This window comes from Trichomycterus rosablanca, chromosome 2, assembly GCF_030014385.1.
Source record: "Trichomycterus rosablanca isolate fTriRos1 chromosome 2, fTriRos1.hap1, whole genome shotgun sequence".
Lineage (NCBI taxonomy): Eukaryota > Metazoa > Chordata > Actinopteri > Siluriformes > Trichomycteridae > Trichomycterus > Trichomycterus rosablanca.
The window spans coordinates 24,687,228-24,697,010 of record NC_085989.1 but is presented as its reverse complement, the minus strand read 5'-3'; positions in this window follow the sequence as shown (position 1 = coordinate 24,697,010).

The following is a 9,783-nucleotide window of genomic DNA, read 5'->3' as shown; positions in this document are numbered from 1 at the left end:
AATTGTAGTCATTTGAAGCCGTTCTTGAAGCTATGGGCATAATTTCATAGAAATGTCAAACCCACTATAGTTGGTGACTAATATTTATTTTTTTGCATACAGTGCAAATATCTGTAGAGCAGTGGGCAGAGGAAGGTGTAAAGTGTAGTTTCCTCACACTGTACAAAATCTAGGCCCAAGCATTGTCTTTTAAATCAGCTGGCAAGGGCATGCAGCTTTCTGTGGTCTACAAGAGGTCAGGAAGTGAAATGGAAAGTAGATGCTATCTTGATCATGTAGACTTTTTTTTTTTCTCTTTTAGAAAATCAAGGTGACTGCATTTTCACTTCTTTAAAACCATAGAAATTAGTATAGAGCATTGGTGAGATCTAAGCTTTTTTTTAACTCAAATAGCCAAATCCACTGGTATATGAGTGCCTACATTCTTTTGACCATGTACAGTATATTCAGATTTAAAAACTAGGGCATAAAGTTTTACTTCATTTTTAATGTCTGTATCAACTAGGGCAGTTTTTTTCAGCACCCGTCCTGGTGAGACACTGCCCTACACCGCCTCAGCTTTAACAATTATAATAGTATAAACTAATTATATCATAATAGTATAATTAGCTCCAAAGCTAGATCAGGAGTTTTGGGAAATTAGAAAACTTTAAATGCATTAAAGCATTGCGTCCTGACATAGGGAAAAGAACTGTGTACATAAATGAGGACAGTATTCTCACTGCTTGCACAGTTATGTTACTGTCACTAGATTAAGAATATTATGATCTTATTATTATCTTCCCATATGAATGGTAATCAAATAATTTTAAACACCATGGTCATGCTAATAACATGCCTAATTTTAATCACTTAGAGCTTGAGCATGTGCCTGTATGCACTCTTGAAAATGTATGGGCATGCTCCTGATGAGACAGGGGATGGTGTCCTGGGAAATCTCCTCCAAGACCTTGATCAGGGCATCAGTGAGTTCCTGGACAGTGAGTCTGTGGTGCTGCTTGGCAGGATCAGATGCACTGAAACATAATGTCCCAGTGGTTCTCAACTGGATTCTGGTCTGGTGAGCACCAGTCAATGGCATCATTGCCAGTAGCCTGCTGGAGGTCATTTTGTAGAGCTATGGCAGTGCTTTTCCTGTTCCTCCTCACACAAAGAAGCAGATACTGGTCCTGCTGCTGGGTTGATGCCCTTCCATGGCCTGGTCCAGCTGCCCTTCGTGCTCTTAAGACCGTGTTGAAAGCAAACCTTTTTGCAAAAGCACCTATGAATTTGCCATCCTGGAGGAGTTGGAATATCTGTGCAACATGAATGGGCTGCAGGTACTGCATCATGGTACCAGTATTGACAAGGACACTACCAAAACTACCAAAGTTTAATTGACTTGGTGTTATATACTGTTTCCTTGATTTTACTTGATCACTAAATGGCCCAAAACCCTAATAGGTTGGCTCCTGTTAAAATGCATTATATAAGTATCCCACATATTTTAAGCTACCTTTACATAAGGGGCAGGTGAGTTGACAAGGTAACAAACCAGTTACTAGTGTAGCAGCTTCGGGACCACAACTACAGTTTATTTCTGTAATAATCTGTAATTTGATTTTTTAAAAAAAAGAAAGGTATCATGATTGCAAGCAAAGATGGGTTATGGCTTACCACTTTGGGCCAAACCTCAGAGAAAAAAAAGTCAATAATTTCGAAAAGAAATGAGGTCTTTACCATCAAAAACAACATTGTGCAAAGATCTCAGTCCCTGTAGGCAAGGCCAGAAACCACTGTGGCTGACTTTCAAGCCTTCTGGTGGCATTGCACGAAAAACTGTCATGCTGCTCTGATAAATATAACCACATAGGTTCAGGAGTACTTCGGAAGACCGTTGTCAATGAATGTAGTCTGCTGCTGCATGAAGAAATGCAAACTTAACCTCTATTCTGCAAGCCATAAAGCAATTTTATGCAAAAATGCTACAAAGTTCTCTGGGCCGAGCTCATCTCAGATGAACAGAACAAACGTGCTAAACGGCAACAAGGAGTATCTCGAGTTTCTGAGTCATTAAGAAGGGTAAGTAATATGAATAGTAATGTAACACAAACATGCCTCTATTCCAACTCTTGAGCGTGTTGCTGGTGTTAAATTTAGCTTGTATTTACATTTTTTCTTCTTCTATTTTTCCCATAGAAGTATGGGGGGGGGGGAAGTATCCCCCCCCCCCCCCCTAATCTAGTCGTGTCCAATTACCCTGATTGCGTCCTCTATACTGATTCGACCCTTCACCGCTGACTGAGGACGCCTCTCAACTGACATACGCCCAAATCCGGCACGTACAGTCAGTACAGACTGCATTTTTCACCTGTACGAGTCGAGTTCATACACTGACAAGCACTGTGTACGGAGGGCCACACCCCCATCAGCATCATTCCTCAGCCCTGTGCAGGTGCCATCAGTCAGCCAGCAGGGGCCGCCGTTGCACCAGTTATGAGGACCTATGATTCGACTTATCCGACCCCTATGAACAACAGCCAATCGTTGTTCGTGCAGCCGCCCAGCCCAGTCGGAAAGGCAGAGCTGAGATTCGATACGATACGTTTCTACTGTGTTATTTATTTAAGACAAAGTCGCAGAAACACTGATATCATAGTACAGTGCCTTTAAAAAGTCTTCATACAGTCTTACAGCCTGGAATAAAAACATATATACACTGATCAGCCATAACATTAAAACCACCTACTTGTTTCTACACTCACTGTCCATTTTATCAGCTCCACTTACCATATAGAAGCACTTTGTAGTTCTACAATTACTGACTGTAGTCCATCTGTTTCTCTACATACTGTGTTAGCCTACTTTCACTCTGTGGTTCAATGGTCAGGACCCCACAGGACCACCACAGAGCAGGTATTATTTAGGTGGTGGATCATTCTCAGCACTGCAGTGACACTGACATGGTGGTGGTGTGTTAGTGTGTGTTGTGCTGGTATGAGTGCTATCAGACACAGCAGTGCTGCTGGAGTTTTTAAATACCGTATCCACTCACTGTCCACTCTATTAGACACTCCTACCTAGTTGGTCCACCTTGTAAAGTCAGATGAAAAGTCAGAGACGATCGCTCATCTATTGCTGCTGTTTGAGTTGGTCATCTTTTAGACCTTTATCAGTGGTCACAGGACGCTGCCCACGGGGTGTGTTGGCTGGATATTTTTGGTTGGTGGATTATTCTCAGTCCAGCAGTGACAGTGAGGTGTTTAAAAACTCCATCAGCATTGCTGTGTCTGATTCACTCATACCAGCACAACATGACTATTGAAGAACAGCATGAAAGGGGGCTAACAAAGCATGTAGAGAAACAGATGGACTACAGTCAGTAATTGTATAACTACAAAGTGCTTCTATATAGTAAGTGGAGCTGATAAAATGGATAGAGTGTGTAGGAACAAGGAGGTGGTTTTAATGTTATGGTTGATCGGTGTATATATCTTTTTTGTTTATTTACACATTTGCCTTACAACATACAAGTACAGTAAAAAAAACACTTCTAAAAATTAATTTAAAAAATGAAAACAGCAATCAGTCTGTTTAAAGATGTTTCTACCAGCGTTGCACAACTATCTTGGGGAAACATTTACCCATTCTTTCTTGTGGAATTGTTTAAGTTTAGTCAAATTCCTTGGAGACCATCAATGCACTGCTCTCTTCATATCCACCCACAGATTTTCTGTCAGGTATGGGTCTCTTGGTAAGTGAAAGACATTCAGTTTCCTATCCTTAAACCACTGCTTTGTTTTGTTGGTGTGTTTGGGATCATTGTCATGCTGGAAGGTAACCTGCTGCCCATCTTCAGCTGTCTAGAAGAGGGCCAAATTTTTTCCTCAAGAATTTAGATGTACTAGGCAGCATCCATTTTGCCTTCAGTCCTGACCAATTGCCAGTTCATGATAGAAACATCCCCATAACATAATGTTGCCACCACAGGTATGGTGTATTTTCTGGAATGCTGGGTTTGGTTTTCTCCAAATATACCAGTATAGAATTCAGTCTTGTCTCATCTGACCATAAACCTCTTGCCTAATGGCTTTAGAATTTGTTCTTCAACACGTTATCACAGAGCCCTTTAAAAAGCACCTTTGCAACCATGGTTAATTATGTGTTACCAAACCACTCAGGTGGCGCAGCAGTAAAGTACTCTAGCTCACCAGAGTTGGGGTTTCGAATACATCGTATCGAACCTCAGCTCTGCCTTCCCGACTAGGCAGTATTTAAAAAACGATTGGCTGTTGTCCAGGGTTAGGGTAAAAAGTCGGTCATAGGTCCTCATAACTGGTGCAACTGCGGCCCCTGATGGCTGACTGATGGCGCCTGCAGAGGGCTGGAGAATAATGCTGATGGGGGTGTGGCCCTCCGTGCACAGTGCCTGTCAAGTATATGAAAAATGCACTATCTGTACTGACTGTGCGTACCGGAGGGGGCGCATGTCAGTTGAGAGGCGTCCTCAGTCAGCGGTGAAGTACTTTGATGGTGAAGGTAAAGACATTTAAATGGTTTTAGGTTTTATTTTTTATTTTCATGGTATAATGTGACAAAAGACAAGGATTTTGATAGGGTATGGCAATTTTTATAGGCACAATGTCTGGGCAGTTGGACTCTAAAATACAGTATCCACATTAAAACTGGGTGTACAAATGAGTGACATATGAAAATAAACACACTACCAAGGCCAGAACATACAGTTTGTTCTTGTATTTATCTCCTTCCAGTCTCAAACTAAGACAACTGATACATGAACAGGGTCATGTGAAGTATATTAAAAGCAGTAAAACTGCTTTTTGTCACAGCGATGAAAACGTTTTCAAAAAAATGGCTTTGCCTATTTTTATTTCAATTACATTTAATTTAGGAAAGAAAGCTGCTCTAAATTGCCTGTAGGTGTGAGTGAGTAAGTGTTTGTTGCGACTGACTGGTTTTATTCAGTGTGTGTTTCTGCTGTGCACCCAGTGTTTCCAGGTGTTGCTGAGCTAAATAAACAGCTCGGATGACATACTTCTTTTTCTGATAGTTTACTGCATCTCTAAAATAAATATATGTACAGGAATACTAAAGCATTTTATAAAACAGAATTGTGAATGTGTAAATACAAACAGGGTTAAGGACCTTGCTCAGGGGCCCAACAGTGGCAACTTGTGGTGGTGGGGCTTGAACCGGCAACCTTTTGATTACTAGTCCAGTACCTTAACCACTGAGCTATCATTGTTTATTGCACATAAGGCTGTGTATTTCCAGCTCTTAAAGGGAAAAATAATCTTTTACCATTAATTCTACAGTATTTCTAAACTAAAAACTTAAATCAGGGGTTTTAAATGAGAGGTTTTGTTTTTGGTCCTGGATTCTGTAAAGTTGCTTTGAGACAATGTTTATTGTAAAAAGTGCTACATACAGAAAGTTTTTCTGGGTAGTTGCTATGCAGTTGCCAAGGGGTACTGAGGTTGTTAAACCATCGCTAGTTGTTTACTAAAATGTTGCTAGTTACTTGCTATACTAACAAGTTAGATGCTAATGGGTTGTTAAGTTGATGCTGAGGTGGGAAATAGGACATAGGAGGGGGTTGGTATGGTGTTCCAAGGTGGATGCTATGGTAATGGGTTGATTTGTAAGTTACCAAGGTGTTTTGGAGTTACTAATGTTGTTACAGGTGGTTGCTAGGGTGCTGGTGGGTGGTTGCCTTGGTGTTTTTGGTGGTTGCTAGAGTGTGGTGTGTGCAAGTATGTATGTGGAAGGAGGGGTGTAAATACTTCTGCTCACAGTTGATTGTGTGTGTGTGCAAGCACATAATTGGTGGGCGTGCGAATACTTTTTTCTCAGACTCAGGTGACTGTAGGTGTGTAAGCTATCGGCCAAGCAGAAGTACAGTAGATGGATGTGCATTTTAAAAAAGAATGGGAGTTTAAAAAGGCTTTATACAAACATGTTTTCCCAATCAGACCAAACAATACAGTTGGTCCAGTGTTGATATCGCAAAAAACTGCAGACTGTAATAATATAACTACTAGTAATAACAATAATATAATAATATTCATAACAATTAATTACTTCAGGTCAATCACCATAAATGTACAGTTTTGTATCATAAACTTTAAATCTAATTATGAGATTTCAGACTAAACTAAAAGTCAGCTTCTGTTGAAGCATATATGATTTTTCAAGTTGTGGCTCGAGGCGGCACGGTGGCTTGCACTGTGCAAGTGGGTTGCACTGTCGCCTCACAGCAAGAAGGTCCTGGGTTCGATCCCCAGGTGGGGCGGTCTTGGTACATTCTGCATGGAGTTTGCATGTTTTCCCAGTGTCATTTACATTTTCTGCATTTGGCAGACGCTCTTATCCAGAGCGACTTACAGTAGTGCTTCCATAGTAAACATTTCATTACTCTAGTTTAAGTAGACAACAGTCCAAGAACACAAATCTGCTAAAACCTGTTAGAACCAAAGTGTTTTTTTTTTTGTTTTGTTTTTTTAAAGAAATGAAAGTGTTAGTAAGTAAGTACAAGTCAGCTTAAGTGCTTAGTAAAAAGGTGGGGTTTTAATAGTTTTTTAAAGACAGCAAGAGACTCAGATGTTCGGACAGACAGAGGGAGTTCGTTCCACCATTTGGGTTCCAGTACAGAGAAGAGCCTTGATGCCTGTCTTCCTCTAGTCCTGGGTGGAGGATCAAGTCGAGCAAGACTAGTGGCTTGGAGGTTGCGTGGTACAGAGCGGGGTGAAAGGGTGTCCGCGTGGTTTTCCTCCGGGTGCTCTGGTTTCCTCCCACAGTCCAAAGACATGCAAGTGAGGTGAATTGGAGACACTAAATTGTTCATGACTGTGTTTGATATAACCTTGTGAACTAATGAACCTTGTGTAATGAGTAACTACCGTTCCTGTCATGAATGTAACCAAAGTGTAAAACATGATGTTAAATTAAGCAATAGAACACGAGAGGGAGTGTGTAGATCATCACAGCCGTGATGTTATTCGCGATAACACACAACCTCAAGTGTTCTATTGCTTTTATACAACAGTTTTTACAAAATAAAGAAAGAAAATAAACCAAAGAAGCCCTGAATTTCATAATAAATATGCTTTAATGTTGACAATACCTTCCACCAAAAAGTAGTTCCACAACGAATATAAAGTTTAACACTACAAAGCAGACATCCCAAGTCACAAAAACTCATTTCAGGGAGGTAAGAACAACAAGAAGAAGAGGGCAAGAACCCCCCAAGGGAAAAAAAGAAATAAAAAACCTCTCACACACACACCAAAGGATATGGGTGAGAACAGAACTTTTAGGAGCTGCTAACTGGGCTATTAAGCTAACCGTTCGCGTTACAAACACATTAATGTTCCCTACATAGTGCACTAGATTGTGTATCAGACACGGATTTATGTTCCCTACATAGTGCACTAGATAGTGAATTAGACAATTGGTTATGTTCCCTACACAGTGCGCTAGATTGTATATCAGATAACGGATTTAAAACGCGATCGGGAAAAAAGTCTTTGTGCGTGCGCGTTTATGTGCATGAACATGGCTGGATTACTGACCGGGCCAGTGGGGCCCTGGCCCAAAACATTTTGCGATGCCTATCAACATTTATGATACAATATATTTTTATTTCCGAGGGCCCTCCATTTTAAGGATCCTCTGACTATTAGGGACTTTGACCCCAGGGCCTCTTGGGGGCCCTAGCCATGCTTTTGGGGCCCCTAGCCATGCTTTTGGGCCCTAGCCAAAATACTTCTCTGTTATAGTTGACTCCACTACAGACCTTGTTCATGTGGACCAACTTACTTTTATTTTCAGGTTTGTTAATAATGACGGACATGTAGTTAAGCTTTTCTAGCTTTTGAGCCTATTGAAAACCATAGTGGGGACAGTTTGGCAGAGTGTGTCGTTGCTATGGTGGAGAATCTGGGCCTAGACTTATCCAACTGTAGGGGCCAGTCATATGATAATGCAAGTAACATGTCGGGAAAGTACAATGGAGTCCAAGCTCATCTTAAACAAAGAAACCCTTTGATTTGTTATGTCCCCTGTGCAGCACATTCACTGAATTTAGTTGGTGTCAATGCTGTTGACAGTAGCCCAGAAGCTGGACGTTTTTTTGACTTTGTACAGGCAATGTACACATTTTGTGCATCATCTACACACAGGTGGGGAAAGGTTTTCCGTGATACTGATATCAAACTGACACTGAAATCACTGTCAGGTACTCGATGGAGCGCACGAGCTGAGTCAACTAAGGCTCTTTGGAAATATTATGCACAACTGAGAGAGGCATTGAATGATAAGTCTAAAGATATGGAGGAGAAATGTGTAACTCGAAGTGTAACTTCTTCGCGCTGTATCCCTAAAAAACCACTTATGTTCTCCGGGTCACTTTGAAAATCTTGACCCCTAACAGTTACTTCTTAAAACTTCGAGCTAGGAGGACAGGGACAGTGCCATACGGTGCGTCACGTAGAGGAGAGGCTCCTGTACGGTCCTGGCGAGCTTCTGGCCTTTTGTTCGCGCTGTAACCCAAAAAAACACTTATGTTCTCCGGGTCACTTTGATAATCTTGACCCCTAACAGTATTCTTTTTTTTTACTTCGAGCTAGGAAGACGGGGACAGTGCCATACCGTGCGTCTCATGGAGGAGAGCCTCGTGTACGGTCCTGGTGAGCTTCTGGCCGTCTGTTCTCCCTGTAACCCTAAAAAACCACTTTTGGTCTCCGGGTCACTTTGAAAATCTTGACCCCTAACAGTAATCTTTTTTTACTTCGAGCTAGGAGGACGAGGACAGTGCCATACGGTGCGTCTCGTAGAGGAGAGCCCCCTGTGCGGTCCGGGCGAGCTTCTGGCCTTTTGTTCGCGCTGTAACCTTAAAAAACCACTTATGTTCTCCGGGTCACTTTGAAAATCTTGACTCCTAACAGATACTTCTTAAAACTTTGAGCTAGAAGGACGGGGACAGTGCCATACGGTGCGTCTCGTCGAGGAGAGCCCCCTGTGCGGTCCGGGCGAGCTTCTGGCCCTCTGTTCTTCCTGTAAGCCTAAAAAACCACTTATGTTCTTCGGGACACTTTGAAAATCTTGACCCCTAACAGTAATCTTTTTTTTTGCTTCGAGCTAAGAGGACGGGGACAGTGCCATACGGTGCGTCTCGTAGAGTAGAGCCCCCTGTGCGGTCCTGGCGAGCTTCTTACCTTTTGTTCGCGCTGTAAGCCTAAAAAACCACTTATGTTCTCCGGGTCACTTTGAAAATCTTGACCCCTAACAGTAATCATTTTTTTTTACTTGGAGCTAGGAGGACAGGGACAGTGCCATACGGTGCGTCTCGTAGAGGAGAGGCTCCTGTACGGTCCGGGCGAGCTTCTGGCCTTTTGTTCGCGCTGTAACCCTAAAAAACTACTTATGTTCTCCGGGTCACTTTAAAAATCTTGACCCCTAACAGTAATCTTTTTTTACTTCGAGCTAGGAGGACGGGGACAGTGCCATACGGTGCGTCTCGTAGAGGAGAGGCTCCTGTGTTGTCCGGGCGAGCTTTTGGCCTTTTGTTCGCGCTGTAACCCTAAAAAACCACTTATGTTCTCTGGGTCACTTTGAAAATCTTGCCCCCTAACAGTTACTTCTTAAAACTTCGAGCTAGGAGGACGGGGACAGTGCCATACGATGCGTCTCGTAGAGGAGAGGCTACTGTGCGGTCCGGGCGAGCTTCTGGCCTTTTGTTCGCAATGTAACCATAAAAAACTACTTGTGATCTCCGGGTCACTA